This window comes from Dermacentor andersoni, chromosome 1, assembly GCF_023375885.2.
Source record: "Dermacentor andersoni chromosome 1, qqDerAnde1_hic_scaffold, whole genome shotgun sequence".
Classification (NCBI taxonomy): domain Eukaryota; kingdom Metazoa; phylum Arthropoda; class Arachnida; order Ixodida; family Ixodidae; genus Dermacentor; species Dermacentor andersoni.
This window is the reverse complement of record NC_092814.1, coordinates 339,669,321-339,695,215: the sequence shown is the minus strand read 5'-3', so window position 1 is coordinate 339,695,215 and position 25,895 is coordinate 339,669,321. Positions and strand designations below refer to the sequence as shown.

General features: G+C 44.1%; 1 long non-coding RNA gene across 2 annotated transcripts; it reads right to left on the bottom strand.

Moving 5' to 3' along the window:
* Positions 1 to 4,150: 4,150 nt before the first annotated feature.
* LOC129381323 (uncharacterized) lies at positions 4,151 to 19,204 on the bottom strand. 2 transcript variants are annotated; one of them, XR_008609527.2, is made up of 4 exons: positions 19,016 to 19,204; positions 17,210 to 17,315; positions 14,626 to 14,695; positions 4,151 to 7,086 (listed from the first exon to the last, which is right to left on the bottom strand). It is a non-coding gene; the product is annotated as an uncharacterized lncRNA (long non-coding RNA). The 2 variants fall into 2 exon arrangements; XR_008609526.2 differs by lacking the exon at positions 4,151 to 7,086 and adding an exon at positions 10,537 to 10,694.
* Positions 19,205 to 25,895: the final 6,691 nt, after the last annotated feature.

The window sequence follows — 25,895 nt, the reverse complement described above, 5'->3', positions numbered from 1 at the left end:
TCAAATTCAGATGAGTGCAGGGACAAAGCTATGTCACTGATGCAATTATCACTTTGCCTTTTTGTGGGGTAGGCCTCTAAGGCAAGCCGTGCAAGCTCATTCATGCTTTTGCCAAGAATCGACGTCCCATCAAGTCGTGCCTCACAATTTTTGCAATAGTTTATATGCGCAAGAACGTGCACTCCTCTATCTACATTTTTCTTTACTTTTTGTGCATGTTCCCTGCGTGGTTCCTTAAACACATAAGGTCATCTCTCAACTCAAGAAAGTTACTTGCAGGCATAGTGTTCCTTTGGCGTTTTCTGCACCGAACAAGCTTTTAAAGCTATGCTCCCGCACCTGCGGAAAGGGCAGAGGAGGATGCCAAATTCGGCATGATACTTCATACATGTTGTACGCGGTCGGCGTGGTTTATACCATTAACTCTCATGTGGTAAGACATAGCTTGGCTAGATAGGGCATTGCGTCAATGAGCGACTCAGGGAACATGCGCAACAAGTAAACAAAAATGTAGATAGAGGAGCGCACCTTGGTGCGCATATAAACTCTTGCAACAGGCACAACTTGATTGGACGTCGATTCTTGGCAAAAGCAAGAATGAGCATGTGCGGCTTGCCTTGGAGGCCTACCACAAAAAAGGCAGGGCGATAATTGCATTAGTAAGATATCTTTGTCTCTGCATCCATCTCAATTTGACTTCCTACGTTTGCGTATGTGATAATTTGGCAGATCTCTGTAATCTAATCTGAGTGCCTGCGCGGTAGTGTGGCCTAGGGTTTATATTGCATCGACGACGAAGAAATAAAGTTGTTAGCACCAGTGTGTGTCGTATCTTCCTTTTATGGTTCGTCTTAGGTGTTGTTTGCGCTGTAAGTTTAAGTTGCTTGACTAAGCCATTCCTAATTCACAGTGGCTTGTATAATGAGGCCGATCAGTGGTATTTTGCGTGGACTAGCACATAAATATGATAAATGTCAAAGTACTAAATTAAGAAATTGGGACTCATCAAACAATCTACATAATTTAGTGCTAAATTTCTGAGCAAGCTATTAAAAATTATTGTATTTTACGAACCAGAACCCACCTTCTGATTAGGAGACATGCCATAGCGAGTAACCCCGAATTAATTTGGACAACCTGTGGTTCTTTAACATGCACCTGTCTAAGTACACGGGCGCTTTTGCATTTCGCTCCCACTGAAATGCGGTTTTGTTTAAGGCTAGATTTACGAAAGTTCCAAACAGGAAACATCCTATATTTTTACAGTGGGTGCTCTTTAAATCGAGCCTCAAGGTGCCAGGCAAATTGGTTCCATTTACCAGGCGTTATATTTACTGAGAGACATTGCAGAGCCAACCAATTATCAGGATGGTGCCCTATTTCAGCGGCAGTTTCGAAGCGATTTTCGTTTATCGAGATTCCACTGTAGTCCATAATAGTGGATGAGTTGTGTTCTGCATGGACACTTTAGCATGGCTACCATGTTTAGTTGAATATTGTGCAAGCAGCAACATTTCACCGTACCCAGTGCAATATATAAAGCCAGCAATGTCATCATCATCATCATCAGCCTAGTTACGCCCACTGCAGGGCAAAGGCCTCTCCCATACTTCTCCAACTACCCCGGTCATGTACTAATTGTGGCCATGTTGTCCCTGCAAACGTCTTAATGTCATCCGCCCACCTAACTTTCTGCCGCCCCCTGCTACGCTTCCCTTCTCTTGGAATCCAGTCCGTAACTCTTAGTGACCATCGGTTATCTTCCCTCCTCATTACATGTCCGGCCCATGCCCATTTCTTTTTCTTGATCTCAACTAAGATGTCGTTTACCCGCGTTTGTTGCCTCACCCAATCTGCTCTTTTCTTATCCCTTAACGTTACACCCATCATTCTTCTTTCCATAGCTCGTTGCGTCGTCCTCAATTTCACCAGAACCCTTTTCGTAAGCCTCCAGGTTTCTGCCCCATATGTGAGTACTGGTAACACACAGCTGTTGTACACTTTCCTTTTGAGGGATAGTGGCAACCTGCTGTTCATGATTTGAGAATGCCTGCCAAACGCACCCCAACCCATTCTTATTCTTCTGGTTATTTCAGTCTCATGATCCGGATCCGTGGTCACTACCTGCCCTAAGTAGATGTATTCCCTTACCACTTCCAATGCTTCGCTACCTATCGTAAACTGCTGTTCTCTTCCGAGACTGTTAAACAATACTTTAGTTTTCTGCAGATTAATTTTCAGACCCACCCTTCTGCTTTGCCTCTCCAGGTCAGTGAGCATGCATTGCAATTGGTCTCCTGAGTTACTAAGCAAGGCAATATCATCAGCGAATCGCAAGTTGCTAAGGTATTCTCCATCAACTTTTATCCCCAATTCTTCCCCCTCCAGGCCTCTGAATACCTCCTGTAAACATGCTGTGAATAGCATTGGAGATATCGTATCTCCCTGTCTGACGCCTTTCTTTATAGGGATTTTGTGGCTTTCTTTGTGGAGGACTACGGTGGCTGTGGAGCCGCTATAGATATCTTCCAGTATTTTTACATATGGCTCATCTACACCCTGATTCCGTAATGCCTCCATGACTGCTGAGGTTTCGACTGAATCAAACGCTTTCTCGTTATCAATGAAAGCTATATATAAGGGTTGGTTATATTCTGCACATTTCTCTATCACTTGATTGATAGTGTGAATATGGTCTATTGTTGAGTAGCCTTTACAGAATCCTGCCTGGTCCTTTGGTTGACAGAGGTCTAAGGTGTTCCTGATTCTATTTGCGATTACCTTAGTAAATACTTTGTAGGCAACGGACAGTAAGCTGATCGGTCTATAATTTTTCAAATCTTTGGCGTCCCCTTTCTTATGGATTAGGATTATGTTAGCGTTCTTTCAAGATTCCGGTACGCTCGAGGTTATGAGGCATTGCGTATACAGGGTGGCCAGTTTCTCTAGAACAATCTGACCACCATCCTTCAACAAATCTGCTGTTACCTGATCCTCCCCAGCTGCCTTCCCCCTTTGCATAGCTCCTAAGGCTTTCTTTACTTCTTCTGGCGTTACCTGTGGGATTTCGAATTCATCTAGGCTATTCTCTCTTCCACTATCGTCGTGGGTGCCACTGGTACTGTATAAATCTCTATAGAACTCCTCAGCCACTTGAACTAGCTCATCCATATTAGTAACGATATTGCCGGCTTTGTCTCTTAACGCACACATCTGATTCTTGCATATTCCTAGTTTCTTCTTCACTGTTTTTAGGCTTCCTCCGTTCCTGAGAGCCTGTTCAATTCTATCCATATTATAGCTCCTTATGTCCGCTGTCTTACGCTTGTTGATTAACTTAGAAAGTTCTGCCAGTTCTATTCTAGCTGTAGGATTAGAGGCTTTCATACATTGGCGTTTCTTGATCAGATCTTTCGTCTCCTGCGATAGCTTACTGGTTTCCTGTCTAACGGCGTTACCACCGACTTCTATTGCGCACTCCTTAATGATGCCCATGAGATTGTCGTTCATTGCTTCAACACTAAGGTCCTCTTCCTGAGTTAAAGCCGAATACCTGTTCTGCAGTTTGATCCGGAATTCCTCTAGTTTCCCTCTTACCGCTAACTCATTGATTGGCTTCTTGCGTACCAGTTTTTTTCGTTCCCTTCTCAAGTCTAGGCTAATTCGAGTTCTTACCATCCTGTGGTCACTGCAGCGTACCTTGCCGAGCACGTCTACACCTTGAATGATGCCAGGGTTCGCGCAGAGTATGAAGTCGATTTCATTTCTGGTCTCACCATTCGGGCTCCTCCACGTCCACTTTCGACTAACCCGCTTGCGGAAAAAGGTATTCATTATCCGCATATTATTCTGTTCTGCAAACTCTATTAATAATTCTCCTCTGCTATTCCTAGAGCCTATGCCATATTCCCCCACTGACTTGTCTCCAGCCTGCTTCTTGCCTACCCTGGCATTGAAGTCGCCCATCAGTATAGTGTATTTTGTTTTGACTTTACCCATCGCCGATTCTACGTCTTCATAAAAGCTTTCGACTTCCTGGTCATCATGACTAGATGTAGGAGCGTAGACCTGTACAACTTTCATTTTGTACCTCTTATTAGGTTTCACAACAAGACATGCCACCCTCTCGTTAATGCTATAGAATTCCTGTATGTTACCAGCTATTTCCTTATTAATCAGGAATCCGACTCCTAGTTCTCGTCTCTCCGCTAAGCCCCGGTAACACAGTACATGCCCGCTTTTTAGCACTGTATATGCTTCTTTTGTCCTCCTAACCTCACTGAGCCCTATTATATCCCATTTACTACCCTCTAATTCCTCCAATAACACTGCTAGACTCGCCTCACTAGATAGCGTTCTAACGTTAAACGTTGCCAGGTTCAGATTCCAATGGCGGCCTGTCCGGAGCCAGGTATTCTTAGCACCCTCTGCAGCGTCACAGATCTGACCGCCGCCGTGGTCAGTTGCTTCGCGGCTGCTGGGGACTGAGGGCCGGGGTTCGATTGTTGTATTCATATAGGAGGTTGTGGCCAAGTACTGCACCAGGGTGGCCAATCCTGCTCTGGTGAGAGAGTGCGTTACCGGTTCTGGTCACCGGGATCAGGCCGCACTCCAGGCCTGTTTGTGCAATTTTCTCAACACACGGTTTTTTTTTTTTTATTTTCCGGTGGAGAATTGCGCGGCACCGGGATTTGGATCACGGTCCTCTTGCACTGGAGACGGATACTCTACCGTCCCCGTAGGAGTTAAATTAAAAATTAACTTATGGGGTTTTACGTGACAAAACCACTTTCTGATTATGCACGCCGTAGTGGAGGACTCCGAAAATTTCGACCACCTGGGGTTCTTTAACGTGCACCTAATTCTAAGTACACGGGTGTTTTCGCATTTCGCCCCCATCGAAATGCAGCCGCCGTGGTCGGGGTCCGATCCCGCGACCTCGTGCTCAGCAGTCTAACACCATAACCACTGAGCAACCACGGCGGGTCCCGCAGGAGTTGTACGCCTCATTTAACCTACAGTGGTGCCCTATTTGATCAGTCAAGGTGGACCAATCTGAGCTCGGTTATACCGCATGGATGGCACTCGGCTAGAGAACGTGGTATTTATGACCTGCACATGTGAGCCCATACATATTTGAAGATATATATCTTTCTTTTTTTTTTTAGGAGGGTTCCCGTACAGTGATAAGATAAAGGCAAAGACATTAAAAGAAAGAAAAAAGAAGAAAGAAAAAGGGGCGAACAAAAAAAAACGGAACATAACAGGTGATTTGAACTCGTGACCCTTCGATGTTGCCCGGAAAGATAGCTCAGTCGGTTGGTTCGTCAGGCCCCAGGCTACTTTCAAGCGCCACAGCTCCTCGTCCGAGCCTCACACTTACGTGGAAAGAGACTCACGTTGTCCGCGATAGTCGGCTTTGTCTCTGCGTGTAGTAGTTGAGAGAGCCAGTTTAAGGGCAGAGTAGTTGGAAGGCATACTTTCTAGGAAAAATGGCCGTTCAAGGAGAAGAGCGAACTCGAGCAGCTTTAGAGGCTAGGAAAACTGCCTTAAAATATTTAGACTTGAGGGAAAGCTTCGTTAACAAACTATAACACGGCAATCAGCACTCGAATACGACGAGAGAAATTACTGAGACGTGGAAAATTCCCTTGAAAAAAAATCTGGTTTGCGAGACAAATGCTTGTATGTATTGAACCTCTTAAAAGATGAGGGGGGAAATATGCGCTCACCGAGAGGGCATCGTCAGCACGAGACCACCACAAGGCACCTTACAGAGATGTGGAGAGCTTCGCGGCCGGAACGAAGCCTCCCCTCTCCGCCGGCCAAGAGGGGAAAACGCGCTTTCCGATCGCTCAAGGTTGCGCGGACAAAGCACAACTCTAGCGTCTAGGAAAAGCTTAACCAGGTGCGATGGCGGCACGCATAGCGTGGGAAGCTAGCCGCCAGAATAACTATACCAAGGACTGCTGCTGACGAGGGCGAAATACCTTCGTGTAACATGTAACATGTTGCAAGTGCAGCCACGAACAAGCACCTTCCCTGATCATATCCAATAGCAGCATCTTTAGACGAAATTAGTCATGCTTTCTCATGTTTAAGTGCCTTGTTTTCAGAAATCAAATCCTCCCTGTCACATTGACCTCCAATTGTGTCATTCCCCGAGCTGAGGTCATTTGAGATTGCATTTAATTGCCCTTCAAATAGCATATTGCTCTTATTTAAGCACATGGCATCACAGTGACCACCTAGATATAGAATTCGAGCTGCAACGCAGTAACAGACATTCTGAGGTAGAAGCCTAACTATTCTTTTGAATTTGGATGCATACTCAAAACACTGCTATGCAATTGCAGACAGGGCTGATAGTGTAGCAACCAGGACAGATTTAACGGACATAAAGGAGCAAAATTGTGTGAGCTTCGAATTATTATTTTCTCTGAGGAACCATGCTGTCCAATTATAAAATGGGGATCAAAATAAAGTAATTGGATAGCAAATCTGCATTTCATTAGGTAAATAAAATACTGTTCATGCTACCTTCCAGGGTGCACACTACATTCCCTTTCTTTGAATGTGAATTTGCTACCTTTCCATGGGTTGCCAAATGTATAGGTGTATTGTTGGTCAAGGGTGGTGGAATGGATATCTAGGTCTCAGGCTAGAGGAAATATTTTCAGGAGACTTGCCAGGTTGAACAACGAATGTCTCAGGCTGGAGCCATTTGGTTCTCTTGCAAAGATGTTGGCTCCAGCTTGAGACTTCCTTTGTTGGACCACTGTTGATGAATAATTTCGCCATCTTTTCATTTACCCTCGTCTTATTCAACCTATTGCTCCACGCACGAGCTGCACTTTCTTTAAAAAATAAAGATATTAATGAGCTCAAAGGCTTTGTGCATGGCTGCATCCCCAACTGCAAAAATTTGTTTTCAATGAATGACAGAGTTGGTACCTTTCTTGACAATTCAATAGGAAGAACGAAAAATTAAGCTAACAGACTGGCTATGACGACAAGTAAACATGAATTGATGTGGAGTGCCATTTCTTCATTTTGCACCAGGCTTGGGGCCAGCCAGAGTTCTTCCTAAAATTGAGAAAATTTTTCTAATGAAATACATATTAAGAGTATTCTCTTCATAATCTGAAAAATTAAAAACATGGTTATTTGGTTATTCATATTTAGTTCGGAACAGTGCGAAGGACACTGACAAAGTAAGGGCTTATACAGTAATGCCACATAGTGCTGGCTGAGAACAGATTCAATTTTAGAAAAGACAAACAGTTAAGTACTTTGGAATGCTTCCTAAAAGCCATAAAAAACCAAAGCAGGAAGCAGTTGTACAAAATAATGTATGTGCATGAAAAATGCATCTGATCATCGGTTCGCAGACATGTATGCCATTTACTTGTCAGTTAACAAAACATGTGTTACACTGAAACATTTCTCCTACAATTTGGCAATTCTGTGGGCTTTGATTATTGCTCGGGTCAGTTGTTTGCTGTTGTTACTGCTACTAGTGTACGGTGAAGTGTAATGTAGATAGGCAAGTGCTACTGACAACTATGAACATTGGCAAATTTTGCTGCACCCGGATAATGCATGCATTGTCCCGCTGCAGCGAAACTTTCCAGTAAACATTCACAGTTGTCTGTAGCACTTTCCCATCTGTCTCGCCTCACACTGTTCCATCTATAGCGCTACACCATACTGGAATATGCACCACCAACTGACACAAAATTCTACCCTTCTGAAGTTCTTACTGCTACTTCGCACTCGTCACATTCAGGCCGCCAGGCATACTAAGCGCAATGTAGTATAACTGCATAGACTGGCAGCTCCTGTCATGGACTTATCCTGGTGTAATGGCACCACAGAAGCAAACGAAAACAAAGACATGCAGGACACAAGCACCTAACCTCAACTCTCGCTTTAATAAGAAAACAGACATCATATACAACACATAGTGACAGGAAGTGATGTCAGTAATTCAAAAACAAATTCTTCGTGCAATGTAACTGAGAATGACTGATGCATTTGTCCTTTTCGTGCTAATCTGCCAAAGCTTAATTATCTTATGCACATCTGCTCATCATTTCTGGATACGAGTTTTGAAGAACACAGGAACGAACCAATCTATTTTGCAGTGCATCACTATGTGCGAATGAGAGTTATTCCACACAAACTTCATTAGCCGCAATCTCAAATTAATACAATGTGTGTATGCAATGCAAGCATGACTGGATGGGAATGGCTGACTGCACATAACCTCCGTTGCACACTGTGCCACCTGCAAATTGTGCTGCACGCAACAAATTAATTTGTTTTCCTGGCTTGTCTCTTTTTCTCATCAGAGCAAATCTCTCTTCACATGTTTCATACAGAAAAAAAATTTTTGCCCGTAGAGACCAGCTACACAATTACCCATGAAAATTACAAATGCATGTGAAACAACTGCAACCAATTTTTTACTTCATCTCATTCATTATATTCCATATTCATGCCTAATTTAGTTACGCAAGTCATTGTTTTCTCAGGCCCTTGTTAGGAGAGTTTTGTGCTGTGATAAAAGGCAGAAGCCAAAAAAAGCAAAACGTTGGTTGTGGCTTGAAGCACAATATGCATCTAGTGAGCTAGGCCGCAAGCGTTGTGTAGTCTGGTGCCATCATAAGGCCGTGCCTACATTGGACAGATGGGATGCTCTATTAATGGAAAATCCGGCAAATTGAGGGGGTACGAGTCATCCGTGTGAAACAATCCTCCTTCACATAATGTTAAATACTGAAAAGAATGTGACTGCGGTCCTGTGCTCCACAAAACTTGCGTTGTAGCCAGGTATTACGACCTGAAAACATGCAAGATAATTGTGGCTTGCAACATTTAATAAGAATGACGAATGTATCAGTGATCCATTGGTTGCACTGCATAAAGAATTTCTTTTAACAGATATCATCACATCATGTCTCCACCTGTTATTAAATATTGCCTGTTTCATTATTTTAAAGGTTGAAGTGAGATCCGGTGCTTGTGTCATGTGCGTACATATCTTTCTTTGTTTACTTTTTCTGTTTTGTGTTTTTGTGTTTACTTTTTACACCAGAATTTGTATAACCAAATGGCCACACACTGCTTTTGTCACGTTATAGTGGTGCTCGCAAGGCCTTGCCAATAACCTATTTGGTCAAAACATGCTTTTGTACATATACTCTTCCAAATAGAAAAGCTATCAAGAAGGTAACAAGAATCAAGAGCATTAAGTTAACTCCACTGCAATGCTTTACTTTTTTGCCTTTATTCCTTACCTAAGTGGATAAGCCAGAGTGTGAATGTTACAGAAATGCCCCAAATAAGTTGTTGAAATTATGCAAAAATGTTAACAGAACTAAGCATAGATTTATGTGCAATAATAGACACCATTCTGAGTTTCTTTCCTTCTGACACAAACATAGTATATCTTATTCCTTTGGCATGAAGAAAAGCATATGTAGACCAGGCAAGTTTATATTTGAATGAGAGCCTTCATGATTAAGCACCACTATAATGTGACCATAAGAGTACATACACTGTAAACAGTGCAGATGACACCGCAAATTTCACAAGTGCAACATGTTAGCGAAAGCAGCAACCATTAACCCAGAAACTAATCAAATTCCACAAAATAACAACAAGAAAAAAAAGATTATAGTGTCAGCGTAGCACCTGTTCTCTGAAGTTACAGGAAAGTGGTATGCTTGTTAACAAACCTGAAACCACGGCACATTTGTATGTGACCACCCCCTGCCTCTTTATGTGCTTTCGTGCCTTTGACAAGGCGTTACTGGAAATTTATTTGCTTGTCTTTTGCAAAAATACATCAATTATTAGTCAGTGCACAGTGCACCATGCCATTCATCTATGTGGACTCACTTTGTGTCCTTAGCACTGCTCTAACCTGTTCAGAACTAAGGATTGCAAAAAGACTTGTTCTACTTAAATCTACATGCCTTAATATGTGGGTTCTGCAGTTGAAATAGGGTAATTATAAGTAAAATGCATGACATGTTCTGATGAAATTTGTTTTCATAATCTAATTAATTGGGCACATAACCAGTCAGATCATTCGTACTAAAACAAATTCAACACACTGGTTTATACTGGTTGGTGCTCTATTGACTTTAGTACACACATTGAACAAACGACAGGCAGTGAGAAATACCAACAACCACTAACTTCCACACGGCATTATTGGTCACATGTGCACGATATAACTACAAAAACCCAAACGAAAGTAGACAAAGAAACAAGTACATTTTAACAGAAAAAGAACAAGATAAAAAAACTTCTTTTGGTAGCTAAGTCACAATCAAGGTGTAAATGACAGCTATAGTTTGGCAAGCACACATGTAGTCACTTTGATCAGTCCCTCGATATCACAATTTCTTTTTTGACAGCAACAACAACGGGACATCTACGCATATCTTTATTGCACATGCCATTTTTGCTCACTCCAAAATCCTTTCGTGGTTATTCACTTAGTACCTGCTTCGCCTGTACTGGCATTGCAGGGGGGGTATACATTCTGTGTAATGTAACTTACATTCAAATGAAGCACACGAAGCCGGGAGGGAATTATCTTTGAAAACTATGCAAACACTTGCAGGCTGAAAAACCTTGCAGTCCCTTTGGTCCAAGGAAAAAACAATGTGAGGCATCACCTATAAGTAAAAAGAAATTTATAAACCTATTTAGTGTAATCTCTTTCTGGTGAGGTATGATGATAGCCTGATATGAATTTCTCTATCTCTACATGTTTGGAACACTATATGCTTGAAATAATTTTAAATGAAGAGATTTCCTAGTCTTTTAAATCCCGCCATTGCAGGTTACCCTTACTCTCAGTAATACAAAGCCTTTTAGTATGACTTCCTATTACAAATCTAACTGCCATATTTGAACATGTTCAAGCAGACCATCTAACTCAATATTGTGGGAATTCTAGCAAACATGTACTTATTTGATTAGTGAATGCACATAAGCAAAATACAGCTGTTCTTTGAGACTTTCGGGAAGCCAACAAAATGTGTATGGGTGAACACACGACAGCTACTACACCGATAAGCATCGTGGCCAACCAAAATTAAGTTTATTCCTACATGGGCAGGCACGGCGGAGTGTGAGCAGACAATGGTCGGCCTTTTCTGGAGTCACATACAAAGGAACCCCAACATAATGAATGCACTAAAATCAGCAATTTGGTTTGTTGTACTCAGATTCCACCGTTTAGTCAAATAAGTACATTTGCAAATAGATTGTTTTCCCACGGAAAGGGCCGCAGTCAGAAAACACAAATCTGAATGAGAAAAAAATTTTGAATTTGAGAGTCAGCGACCAAAGATACGGTTTCACGCTGCGTTAACGATACCTTCAGATAGGTAGCATGAAGCAAACCCAGCCTTGCTTTCGCATCCACCCTGTCCTCTTTGAAACTACCACGCAGTGGAACGACACTATCATGAAAAGTGCTGGCAGTGGAGGCGAATGCTTTGTCTGTCTCAAACTTCACTGCATCTCTGAAACTACAGATTATGCAACCCCGTGTACTAAACACATGAGAAGACTGTGCACATAATACCACGCCATATCAGCACGTCTAGTCTTTCCACACGCAGCAGATCACCTCTAGAACAGTGTGTGCAGGCTGCAGATGTGCTCAGCTACGCTCACAGCCATGGCGCTAGAAAACAAGACGCACGGACTGGGCCCTTCTGAGGGCCCCCTTAAAAGCTCAGTTTGTCATTTTTTATTTCTGTAATAGGCTAGTGATAAGAGTGAATTTGCTTCATGCCTATTAAGAAATTTTGTACACATGGTAGAAAAATTATGAAAGTAGAACATTTTATTGCTTTTCACCCCTCTCAGTTGGAATATCGTACAAATGCATAAGCAGGCATTTTTGCCTTGTTTCATCTAAGATGTTTTTTCATGCTGAAAGAAAGGCATGTGTTTAAAAAATAAGCTTGGTTGCAACATGTAAAGGAATTGTGTAATGTCACAAGGGTTCCTGAAATCAAAATATATCTGTCATTTCCTTGCGACTGGAACACTCAAAAGAAAAACGACCTTTTAAACAGACTAAAACAAAGCCACAGCACATGCACCCATACTAAGCCAGGGACTGTATCAAGCTGATATGAGAAGACTTTCAAGAAAGAATCTTTCCCGGTTTGGTAAAATTCTTAAAACAATGGTTAATACCTGGCCCCACACCTTAAATCTAGAAGGAATAAAGTTCTTAAGCTACTCTGTGTTCTTTCTTGAACCCAACAAATGTGCCTAGAAAAATGGGTCAAGTCTACATCGTGCCGCATCTGTGGCAAGGTGTGAACAAAAACTCGCTTTAGCTGGCTGCAGTGCTTCCTGCGATGAATATTCAGGCAGAAAATTGTTACCCCAGTGTGACTGTGCACCCAAGAAAACCAAATGTGGTAGACTAGTTCATTGGAAACGGAAAAATCTTTAGTCCATGCTTGCTGGCACCCTGTGTCTGTATTGGCCTCTAGGAGAATTGTGGCCCCCACGTGCTGGAATATTTCTGTGGCATAGAAAACATTGTGTGATACCAGCTATCAAGTGTTAATCAGTTCAATCAGCAGTTTAATCATGGCAGCAGCTTAATCACAGTTACTTACAAGTGTTTACATGTTTTAAGCATTGCTTGTGGGCATCTTGGCTACAAAACAACCTAGACCTTACATCCCAGTCTGGTGTGTAGTGTAACAAGGCTTTTATTGGAGCAACTTGATGCTTTTGTATTGGTTATTCAGTTGGCATGGTCTTTCACAAAGGAGCTATAGGCAATTTTGCTGCAATAACAGTACTGTTTTTCTAGCATTCATTGTGGGGAGTGCGGCTTGCCCCTTTTGCAGGAGTTCTTGCTGAAATACGATTTATTATCAGTCTGTTATATGTGGAACTTGAACAGCTTATATTTTTGTCTCAATCCACACTTCTGCTGCACTTTTGCCAGCATCTCTACACAGGGTGTTTTGACTGAGGTCTTACCAAGTAAGCACGCTACAAGCCTTGTGTGCATTGTTTTCATGACTCTTTCAATGACCAAATTTCATTTTCAGTGACTTTATCAACTAAGTATCTAGCGGCAGCTTGAACATGGGTACTCATGAGAACTCGCACCAGGCTTGGTCAAATACGTCCAGCACTGCAGCACTGAGTAGTGAACCATGCTGTAAGAGTTCGCAACTAAATTGCCGCCTTGTGATTGAAACTTCTCATCCTTTCAATCAAGGCTTCAATTGCCCAGCCAGCGAGCTGCAGCAAAGGTGTGAACTATGGTCATCTGATGTCACATTCTATGTCATAGCGATAGCAGGTGATCCCTCCAGTGGTGGCCCTCAAGGCTAACAGGCATCCCTTTCTGTGCACGTGCTTGTGTAGGACGGGGGAGATGGTGCCAGTTTGTTCTTCAGCATTAACACTGTTCACGCTGTATCAGGAACATAATTTCCTTACTCAGTGCAATAGCCCTTGAACCTACATAACTGCCAATGAGAGTCCTTTGTCCACCAACCTTTCCTTTGCCATGTCACTTGCTTCTGCCTTGATGTCACAGCAACTTCAGCTATATGAAGCAATGATGGTGTTTGAGTACCCACACAGCCTTGCAGTTTTCCAACCTGAACATTGCTTCCTTAAAACCTGACATGAGTTGGTCTCAGCAGACAGATCAGAGTTAAAAAGAAGCCTCAAACTTCTTTCAAAGTCATTTTACCCTTGTAAATAATCCCGTGCCTTTTGATGTGTTATTCAGCATTGTCCAAAGCAAGTTGGCTCTTAAAAATCAAAATAACAACTTTGTGAGGCCACCTACTAGGCTACCACTGTCGCTTCAGCCAGCCTGATGTGTCTTGCAGCCATCAAAGCTGGAGTGCAAAAAAAAAAATGACAAAGTGTGGCAGACAAAGTGCTCATGGAAATCCATGTTTATGGACTGTTACACTGACTGAAAAAGATGGTGGCTTCCCAATACAGTCTTGATGTACGTAGCTGTTTCAGTCACGAACAAACAGCCAGTTGCACAGTCCTGCACAAGCACAGTGTACAGATGCCCATGGATTAAAATTTGTTGTGTCTGCATGTGGTACAGTGTACCACATTTCATGTTCCTGAGGCTGCAGTACACTGAGAAGACTGGTTGCAACTTCAATAGTAGGCCCTTAGAGTATTGCAGCCCTTTGTTCATACTTTGCTGCAGATTGTATCAAATGCGAATGCAAACTGTTTTGCAGGACACGTCAGTCCAGTTCAAGCAATTAGACAGAGTAACCCAAGAAATAGTTTAAGCCTCCAAAACATCTTAATACAGTCCCTAGTTTAGTACAGGTTCTCGCCTAACGTTTTGGCTTCTTCTATGGTATAATGCTGTTGCTTGCTAGGTACTGGTGGCGTGATGTGCACACTCTCTTGTGTTGCTATAATGACAACTTGTAAAAAAGATTTTCCTTCCTAACAAACACTTGGATACAGTGCCTGTGAGTTCATCTTTGAACCTGTTTTTCATTTGATCTGTGCATTTACATCGAACGTAAACTAGAAAATATCAGTACTGAGAATCACAAAAGAACACACCTGTGTAACGATTTTACCGAGATCGTTGGAGTGGTCCAGCCACAGGATGCAACGCAGGTAGAATGGCCTCCTGAGTTAAAGCAAAATAACAATCGTTGTGAGATTCGAATAAAAAATTTTATTCTCTGAGGCTTTTGGCATGCATACTAATTACCACATTTTTATGTAAAATAGTTTTGCATAATAGCTGAGCAAGGTTAACGTCTCGCCCTGTGATTGTCAGCCAGTGCTACTCATGGCAATGGTGGCAAATATGGCACATCCTTTCAAATGGAACTTTTGTGGGTTACATGAATTCAAAAGAACTTAGGTTTACATAATACATAACACCTGTGGTTAGAAGGATGTCTTGCATGCAGCACCAATGCCACAAGTGGCACTGCCTAACACTTCCAGGGCCAGACTTAGTACATAAACAATACAAATGTGTAACAAAGTGAACAGGTGGATAGCTGCTGCTGTAACTCAAAGATTGCATGCATCATGTAGATGTGAATGCAGCTCCCATCAGGAGCGAGTTGCCCTTTAGTGCACTTCCCTTCTCTTCCTCTTTTGTCTTCATTGCATGTTGGTGCCATATGGTAATAATGAACAAAAATTAAGCACTTCAGTTCCCATTCTTGTTTTACTACATGCTGTAAAGTCATCTAAGTGCGCTTAATACTCTTAAGGATGTACTTTAGCCATTTTGTCTTAACAATATTTTTCGCTTGGCTTCACTACACCTTAATGTAGTGCAAATTCTAGACAATGCTTACAAAAAAACCTACTCCACACAATAACACCTCCAATTAAGAGTACACAGTCTATGGCTTCGGGATGTGTACACACATACTTTATACATGGTTACAATGAAAATAAAAGTGACTGTTCTAATACGCACACTTAGCATACTGCATAACAGTCACCTGGTTCCAAAATCGCTTTTTGTTATCACACATAGGACGGCCACAACTATAAATTTAATTCTGGCAGTAACTTAAGTCACGGCCAAAACCTTCATAGTGCAATCAATGAAAATTTTCGAATTTAGAGCAGTTAGACATAAACAGGGCAAGTAGTTTTAAAGTGTTAAATAATGAACTGTTATGGAATATGGCGGTAGAAGGCCATGCACCTGAAAAATAGGTACTGTTTATCATATAAGCACATTCTTATATTTTTGCTTACTTTCCTAGGGATTGCATCAAACAGTTTGCTTGTGTAAATTTTGCTACATGGCTGTATCGTATTAGCCCTTATCTTTTCACATTTGGCTTACTGCAGCATTATGCACATGCATAAAGCTACTACTGCTACCACTTTCTACACTACTACCTACTACCTACACTACTACCTTCAGCTGAAGACCAAACACTATGCTGTCCAACATACATGCATTTAACAACACTGAACAGTAGACAGAGAATGAGCAACTCTTTTAAAAAGTGCAGTTCTTTGGAGACACATTGATATATATCTGGGAAATAGAGATTTTTGCTAAAATTATAACTTAATATAATTGGTACTGAGCATAATGCATCATGCAATAAACTTGCATTTACCGGACACCACTATACACACTGCGACCTCTGCAGCTTCTCTACAATCTGGCACAATGTGCTTAAGCTGCCTGTAAACCCTGGAAGGGATCTATGATAGTTTAAGAAGCTCAGCAAACATGAGAAGGACCTAAAATGAAGGTCAGAGAAGCAAAGCAAATTTTTAACCATTCCTCTCTATGTTGCTATGAATGTCAAGGTTCCAGCAAATGATGAATTTGAACTGTGTTTTTAATCGTGCAATACTAGAGAGCACATTCTTGCAATAATAACGTGACAGAGAAGAATGACAGAAACTAACTTAATGAATATTTTTCTAAACTTGCACGAGGTTTTCGTCATTATGCTGATGCACACACCTGCATACCTCTACTGTGAAGTCTTGTTTCAGTTTCTTATTTTATTGTCACATAGTAATTTACACCATACACTTGTCCTGAAATACATCACGTTGGGCTCCTTCAGTATTTTTTTCTTACTGGAAACACACATGCCTATACAGGGCAAGCACTCAAATACATGCAAGACTGCCACGGGAATGGCCACTCGAGGTCGACTGTTTGTACAGCGCAAAAGACGAGGACTGAAGGAAGAACACAACACAGGCGCTATCACACACAAACACACTCAAGGCACTTGCGAGATTCTCAGGCTTCTTTCATGCTCTAAAAATACATTATGTAGCACATATTGAGCCACAGATAGCTGTACTGGGAAACTTTCACGTTGCTCTACAATTTTATAATTGAGACTTTTTATCTAATTACATTTGAGAAGTTGATGAATTGATTAAGACTAATTAGGTAATTAGGCAAAATGCAGAAAATCCAAGTATTTCCAAGAGACAGGAAACAACATTACCTAGGTTCTGTGCAGCTAGGTGGCATATTCATATTTTTTAGTGTTTGCTAAAGTTACGTGGGATATCCTGTATACCTCCTATGGAACAGGTGTCACACCAATCACTCTAAGTAATGCCGCTAAACTAGCCATTGCGCTCAAAACATACAGGGTAAAAAAGCAAACTCTTGGTAAGAGCATACCAAGGCCTCTATTGCTGAAAAGGGAAACTGATGGGAGGCGCCCGATCGCCGGCCATGAAGCTGCTTCATCCTCACAGTTGGCAATGAAACGACCGCAGCCGCAGTCCTGAAATAAAAATGAAAAATTTTACACTACAATGATCACACAGAAGACGAAAAAGCTGGTCACAAGTTTATCTTGGAGAACATCTCCTGCTACATTAAGTTGCGTATATTCATCAGCTTATTGTTAAACTAAGCTTGCCAATATTTTATATCTTAATGGCTTTGCTCTTTACAAACCAATACCTTTACCCAACTCATGCACTACTTAAGCTATGAGATGTTTACTGATCCCTTACAATGAATGGCTTCTAAGACAAATTATTTCACACAAAAGGATGCATAACTTATGAGTGTTACTGACATTGAATACCAAGGAAGTACCTTTTTTTATAGACAATGGCGGACCTCAAGCACATTTTTCTCACAGACACAGGTTGATCGGTCTACCTTTTTTTTTTTTCACCAGCAACAGAAATTTTGTTATTAATACTCGTGCAATATAGGATGACGCTGTGATGTGTGATATGATCCTGAGTTGAAAAGCGCAACTTTTTTGTGTGAATTTGGCACCTAGAATTCAAAACTAAATATCTGTACCCAATACGCAATGGTACAGCAGTAAAGTAATTAAACATTAAACAAGTCCAGGTATCCAGAGCACAGCGCCAGCTGTTGAATCACAACGTTGCACAAGCATCGACTATATAGGTATAGCGTACGCAGTATGTGCACCGCAGGCGTAGTGGCGGCCTCAGCAAAGAACACAGGCATGGAGCGACGCGCCCGTATGACCTATCACCGGCAATGCTATCGCGTAAATTGATATATCTCGTCACGGCACGGGCACCGTTTTCTGCCCGCCTAGTTGCCGGCGCCACTGGTACTCAACTGCTCCGGCCGCCGAGGTTCAAGTGACGGCGTATCCAGTAATCTGAACCCAAGCAGGACACCTGTTACCGCCAAGCAGTACGCTAACAATAAAGACGTTCTTATACTCTGACCGGCAGCTCATGCGGCGTTGACCCGTAGTGCCGTTGGAAGCTCACCGCACGCTTTTAATACCACAAACGCGCCGCGGACATTTCACGCCCGTAGACCAAAGTCGACGGGCGCAGGCTCCACATGCTACGTGCCGCAGTCGCGCACTGCCTGCACAATCAGCGACGTGGGCGCGAAGAGACACAGACGATAGCAAGGAGCGTACTGGCAAATCTGCACAATGCGCGCTAAGTGGGCGACCTACTGCACACAATCTCACGAGCTAGGGGATTGGCGCCACGTACGTACGCGCCAGCTAGCAGATACCGCGCACAAAGAAACGCCGCCGGTTCTCGCTCAAATGATCGCTGTACAAACACTCACACACGCGCACCGCAGTAAACCGTTAACGAGCCGCCACATTTTTAGGCCGCGGTTAGGCGGCGAAGCTTAGCTCACCTCGCACTGCACGTAACTATTATGGTAGTGGCTTGCGCTTCGGGGATCATGTCGAATGCTCACATCCACCCAATTAAAGACGCGGCAAAGTCCCTCATTATATAAGATCCTAATTTTTAAGTACACTCGCTTGACTCTGAGCACTCAAGTCGCCTCGATTACGACAAAGCTCGAAGAAACACAGTGATCGTGCAAAATGGTTCTGGACGGCCAACTGTCGCGCCATGTTATACCGAGACCTTCAATAAGTCATATCAGCGCGTCTCCACACTTAGAACACATGCACACTCATAGAACATGTAATAATCGTTCAAAGTCACTTACCGTGGAGTCTTGGGGGTTCAAAGCAGTGAGAAACATCAACCACGGTAGAAGAATGTGCCGTCGCTGGCAAATGGCTGCTCGATCGCAGCTTTCAACGCGCGCGCGCGCGCTCCGAAGGCTGGTGTTCCTCCGCGCGTAGTTCCGACTTCGGCGTCCTCTGCAGCACCAAGGCGCGGCTACTCCGAACAGAAAAACAGCGCCGACACAAATTGCGCGGGATATTTCGAATCTGACTGCAGAAATAATCCTACTGAAATTGTCGCTGCGGCTGACTGCCTTGTTGGTCATGGCTGAGTTATTCTTTTCTCTGTTTGGCTCGTCTCAGATATGGGTGTATTTCAACACTCCCAATTTCCCCTACACCACCGTTATTCCTTGAAAACCCCCATTTTGCAACCGCAATGCCCCTTCAAATGGGGTCGGGGGTACAACAATGGTTCTAGCTTATTTTACTTCTTCTCGTAGGAGTACTCATTTTAAGCTAGGGGGGAAAATGGCATATCAACTGTTAAAACGCCCATATGGGCTCATTTGTGTTTACAGTGAAGAGAACGGAATGAACACAACCGAAAAAAAAATTCGGTTATCATCCTATTTTTCGAAAAAGAAAGAGAAAACGGGCTAACGCCGCAATACGACCTCGCATAGCCACGCCGCACAACGTTTATAGAACTAAAAACGTTGATGCCGCATGCTTGAACCATGCGCTATATACAACAAAGATATCTGTAATCCAGCACCTACCACGGCTTAGGACGCTCGCGCAGTTCGTAAACGGTCGCTTTGCTGCAATAGTATAATTCACACTGTAAGGTGTGCTGTTATTACCACCCAAAACTATTTTATTCATGGGTAGAAACCTCATACACCGAACCAAGTAGTCACGCAAAGTGATCTGCAGCTAACAGTTTGAACGCTTGTTAAAGTATCACTGCACACCTCCTGTTGTAGCAGAACGGTACCCACGCTGTTAGGATCGTCGCGTATGTTTCATTGATCCTAAACCCCAGCTTAGAACTAGAGGATAATACTGCAATAAGGTCACATAAGTGAATGGAACTTTCAGAAATACACAGTGGATTTCTGAGGCTGATTGTAGGCTCAAACGTGGGCGCACACATCGCGCGGCGTGCTCCGTCCGCCTCAACGCCCACAGAAAGTGCGGCCATGCCTTACTAGCCCTTGCTGGACTTTCAGGATGTCGCTTGGAAAGCATCCTCTCCCACTGTTCCGCACTCGGGTTTTCTATTACAGTTATTTCTTTTGCTTTTTGGCAGGCCCCCGTGATATGATATAGCGTGGGCTTGACCCCGCACCAGGGGCATGTGTTCTCATATTGGGTAGGGTAAATTATTGGGTAGGGTTCGGGTATGTCCCCGTTTGTAGTTGCCGCCAGATTACGGCTTCTTCTCTGTTGAGTTGTTTTTCTGGTGCCGGATATCTCATTCTGGTGCCCCTGAAGTAGTTTAGCGTGTCCGCGTATGTTTGGCCTACCGGTTCTGGGTCCTCTATGACCCTACGAGAAGTACAAGATAACATGACGATCCCGGACGAGTACCGCAGTACCATCAGGGTAGCACCAATACCCGGAAATATGGACCCGAACCTGCACAAGGCACGCAGGGAGGCGAGGGCAGAGTACGTGCAAAGTACACTGGCCACCCGGAACGAAACGGTGTATGTTGACGCCGCAACATACACCGGAAGGGAAGAAGGCTATAAGTATAAAGTGGCGACGGTGATTGGCTCGGACCTCAGGGAAATCATCAGCGCGTCAATACGGAACTGCACGGTAGTTGAAACCGAGGAAGCGGCCGTACCTCTAGCGGCAGTGGAGGGCTATCGACTAGGCAAATCCCTAACGATTCTAACAGACTCGCAAACAGCATGCCGGAATTACATAAATGGCAGGATCAGATGCAAAGCGCTGAACATTCTCCGCTCTAACAGCCGACCCACAGACAAGCAAAGCAAACCCGCGATAGTTTGGATACCGGGATCCACGAGTGTCGAGGGAAATCTTGAGGCAGATAGGATAGCTCGAGGGTACGCAACAAACCGGGCAAAATGGAGCGCTCGCCCAAGCCAGCATGCCGGCTGCTCATAGATGGCGCCACTGCGTAGCATTATGGTGGCGCTCATGAAAAAACGGTCCATAGGCAAATCACGTAACCTTGGGCCATATAACGTAAAGCCATTGCAACATGTTTTTATTTCAATCTACGGACGTCAAACTTGCGCAACCGTCGGCGCAAGAAACGGGCCGTGAGTCGCAGGTTGCTGCCTGAAACGACCAATCAAACGCTATCCTCTTTTGTATGATATCACTTTTGTTTGCTCTAAAAACAAATAACATTGCCTCCGTTGATCGGCTTGCCTTATCTTATTGGCTGACAAGGCGCGAAGAGCCCGCTCAAGTGGAGAGGAGTTCAATGGGGCCGAGCCAGTGCACTAGAAATCGATAAAAGGATGAAGAGGGTGTTGCCTATGTCTGCAATTGGTCCGCTTTCCCTTACTCACCTTGAGATGGCTGCTAAACCTCAGCAAAGAAGTGTTGGTAGAGCGAGGTCGTAAGCATGCGGGAAGTGCTCGACTACATTACACGACCACGTAGACTGTATTATCGTACGCAAATAAACCCAAGCTCTCCGGCAGGTGCGAGTAGTCAGTGCCTGAGCGATCGGCGGCAGCCATTTTTCATCACTTTCGGAAAAGGGCAGCCTGCGGCTATTCCGAAGAAAATGAAGTTTTTTTCGGCATATTAATGCATCTTTAACGCCTACTCGTCACTTTGACGTGGTGAGTTTTCGCGGTTTTGTGACGCCGCATGATAGGAAGGTGAAGTGGATACAGCCCGAAAACTTTTGATCAATTGCACAGCGCTAATGGCGAAAAGGCGTCTAATAATCAGAAATTACTATTTTTCTTTTTTCAGTCCATTCATACGTAATCAGTGTGTGCACGTTATATCAGATGGGCAGCTATTGCGGTTTTCGTCCCGGCTGACAGCCTCTTTCTCACACACACTTTCATATCCGGCGATGAAATGAACTATATCCTCGTCTGCCTCGAAAGTGTCGAGCCGGCGCCGCGCTATCTGCCATCAAAGTATCTGAATTTTGCGCTCGAGCTCTGCCATCCTAAGAGCGTGCTGTTGCGCTGCCTCCTGCTCGCGTCTCTCGTACTCCTCTGCTTCTCGTTTGTGCCTTTCTGCGTCTTCACACACGCGGATTTCCGCTTCACGCTCACGCCTCTCGCGCGTTTCTACTTCTTCGCGCTCGCGCCTCTCCCGCTCCACTTCCTTTTGCTTTCTTTCAACAATCGTTTCCCAAGCCTCCTCAGCTTCCTCAAGCGTCACTTCTTCGGCCTTCATGACGTCGAGAACTGCTGCTTACGTTTTTGCGGAGCCGACAGAAATGCCTAATTCTTCGTAAATTACAAGTAGGCCCTGCATTTCGAATTTTTTCGAAGCGAACGCCGCCACTATCTCTACTTTTCGCTTTCTTTCAACGATGGTTTCCCAAGCCTCGTCGCCCTCCACGAAAGTCACAACTTCTTGCTTCATGACGTTGAGAACTGCTTCTTTTCTTTTTGCGGAGCTGGCAGAAATAACCAACTCCTCGGAAATTAGAAGGCAGTCCTGCACTTTGAATTTCTCCTTAGCGAAGTTGCTTGCTTTCAAGATTCACCCTTCCTAAAACTAAAATTCCTTGTTTATAGAAGGTGAATTTCCAAACCAGTGCTCACCAGAATACGCCCTGTTACGTTTCGCCTACGACGCGCGGTATAGCCGGCGCGGATGCAACGGACGCCGGGGCTTCGTTCAAAGCGGCGGACATTTTGGCCCGTTCTGAGCTCCCGCAAAGCCTCCCCGCCAAGCGCGTCCAGGCATGTTTCAGTGCCACGTGTCTTCGTGTGTGCGTGTGTGTGTGTGTGCCCACGCTTGTCAAAGCGCGGCAGCCGGGGAGAGGAGCTCCCGAAGTGTGAAGCGAGGAGGTCTGAGCGGCGCCGGCTTGGCGGATGCGTCACTACACTCGTCTCAACGTGTCTCTCAGTTTGTCCGTGCCCCGCCGTCACGTGATCTCGACACGAGGCCTTCCTCTTGCCCTCGACTCCGAGAGTATAAGAGCAGCTGCCCCCGGACGCCGAGAGAGAGGCTCCGATTTCTTCCGTTGAGTAGCGTGCTCTCCCGCCTCTCCACTTCGGTCGACTTGACCGCCCGCTCTTTTGCGATGTTAGAATAAACAAGTTGTTCTGTTACCAGTCGACTCATGCTTTGCCGGGACCTTCGGATGCTTCCAGTTGTGCCCCAGGCCGCCAGGCCAACGCTACCCTTGAGGCTCGCGACCCATTTGCAATAACGGGCGTCAGCGCTGAGATTCCAACAGCCCATACTCTCCGAGCATCGGCTTTCTTGTACTAGAGAGAGTTCAGGCGACATGGGCAAACCCCACCCTCATCGCTACCATTAGGAGACTGCAGAATTTCTCAGCGCTCCTTCCTTACAATGCTTTCCTGGCCTTACCGGCCTCCTCCCAACTGCTCTCCTTATTCTATGAAAGCTCCATTTTCTTCCTTTTGCCTTTCGCAGTGCCTACTGAAATGTCAAAATGCTCATGAATTTCGAGGTGTCTCTACTACAGTGGCTACTCCTACGTGAATTTGACAAGATTTTCCTGTCCAATAGCATTACCCCATGCCTGTGTCTAGTAATCAAACCCACTTTTCCCTAATTCTGGACAGATTGCACAAGTATGTCCTATATGGCATATTATGCACTTGTATCTCTTCAAGAGGACTGGTTGGTTTCTTAAGCTTACCTATGCCTCCTTTTCCAGCTCTTCCCTACGTCACTCATACCACTCAATTTAATCTTTTCGCGCCTTTCCACGCGTGTACACATATATCCCCCTTAAAAAGAATGAAAAAATTATACGAGGCCTTCTCGCATGTTCAGCTCTCCCCTCACTCTTGTTTTGCCGTTTCACTTTCTTCTCTTCTTTAATTTCCCTGATCCCCACAACATCGCTAGAAGTATCTAATATTATCAGTTCTCTTAAAACATCCGGTCCAGGCCTCGACTTGATAGATGCCATCTTTCCTAATTTCCTCAAGACAGGTAAAGTAATCCCAGTATTTAAGAAAGGTGACAGTAAGTACATGAGTAATTATCGTCCTATCAGCATTTGTATTTCCTTAGTAATATGATCGAAAAACTAATACACAATCGCTTAACTAAACTCTTATTCAAATTTAATCTTTAACTCTTGATCAATTTGGTTTTCGTGACAACTTTTGAACTGAACTAGCGCTTATTAGTATTACTGAGAGGGTTAAATTAGCCATCGATCAAGGCCTTTTAGTCGGTGCTCTCCTTATTTATTTCACTAAGGCGTTTGATACAATTAACCATCGTATTCTTTTAAGTAAATTTGGATCTTATAGCATTTCTGGCCCGCATTTACAATTAATTCGTAACTAATAGACCGACCATATATAGTTGAAGTTAATATTGTCTCCTCCTCATCAAACACTGTAAATACAGGCGTCCCTCAGGCATCAATACTTGGCACTATTTTCGCATCTGATAAAAATTTATTCGCATTGCAGGATAAACTTAACTCTGACCTAGCGAATGTTCCTTCATGGTGTGTAAAAAAGAAGCTAACCATTAATACATCTAAGACAACATTTATGCTATTCCATTCTTCAAAAACTTTGCACATTGTCTCTATTGTAGTGTCTCTAAATATTAATGTATTTGCAAGATCCGAGTCTACTAAATTTCTTGGTGTAGCTATAAATGAGAACCTACAGTTCCAGTGCTTATTCAATCACTTATTCAAAAAATCTAATTCGGTATTGACATAATCATAAGAACGCGCTCTTTTTTTTAAGTAAACCATTCTCATGTCTTTATATTGTTACGTAGAAAGACGCAGACGAAAGGTTCAGATGAGTGGACAACGTCAGTAGAGGATTTGGCGGCGTAGGGAGCAATGCAGCGTCACCTCGAGGCGGTGCATCGTCTAGTTTTCCGGCTGGGAGCGGCGTCCGAAGGGAGTCGGCGAATAGGAGCGACGGGGCTGGGGAGAGCGAGATTGTCGTTGTTGGGGCGAAGGCGAACGAGAATAGGAGCGGTTCGGTGCAGGAGAATCAGCGGCGGCGTTATCGGAGCGTGCGGCATAAGGACGAGAAGGGCCACCTGGGGGGCAAGAGTAGGCAGTATAAGCAGACTGGGTCGGGAAACTCCAGCGACTGTGACAGTGCCGAGAAATGTGCCCGATTCGATGGCAGTGGAAACAAATGGGCTTGTCGTCAGCAGTGCGCCATTCAGATGGGTTGCGGAAACGTGGTGGGTAAGAAGGTGCGGGACGGGGCGGAATCGAAGAAGCCGGGCGGGTATCAGGACGATGGGCCGAGCATATGGTGTGAAGACCCATGTTTTCGAACTCTTGGCGGACAACTGCCTGGATCAGTGAGACCGTGACTGCAGATGTGTTGATGGGACTGGAGTCGAAGGCAGCCGGATAGGCGGCCTCGATCTCAAGTCGGACAATCCTGGTAATATCAGCAGTGTTGTTGGGACGAGGAGTGTCGGCACAGGAGGATGTCGCTGGGGTGTTGGGCAGACGGGCAAACTGCTGGTCAATACGTCGGCTTTTAGCGAGTTCCAGGCGGCGGCACTCTTTTATAACAGCATCCACCGTTGCTACGTTGTTGCAAACGAGCAAGTTGAAAGCGTCATCGGCAATGCCTTTCAGGATGTGGGCAACCTTGTCTGACTCAGTCATGTGGGTGTCAACATTGCGGCACAGAGCCAAGACGTCCTGAATGTACGTGACATAGGGCTCTGTTGACGTCTGCACACGGCCGGAAA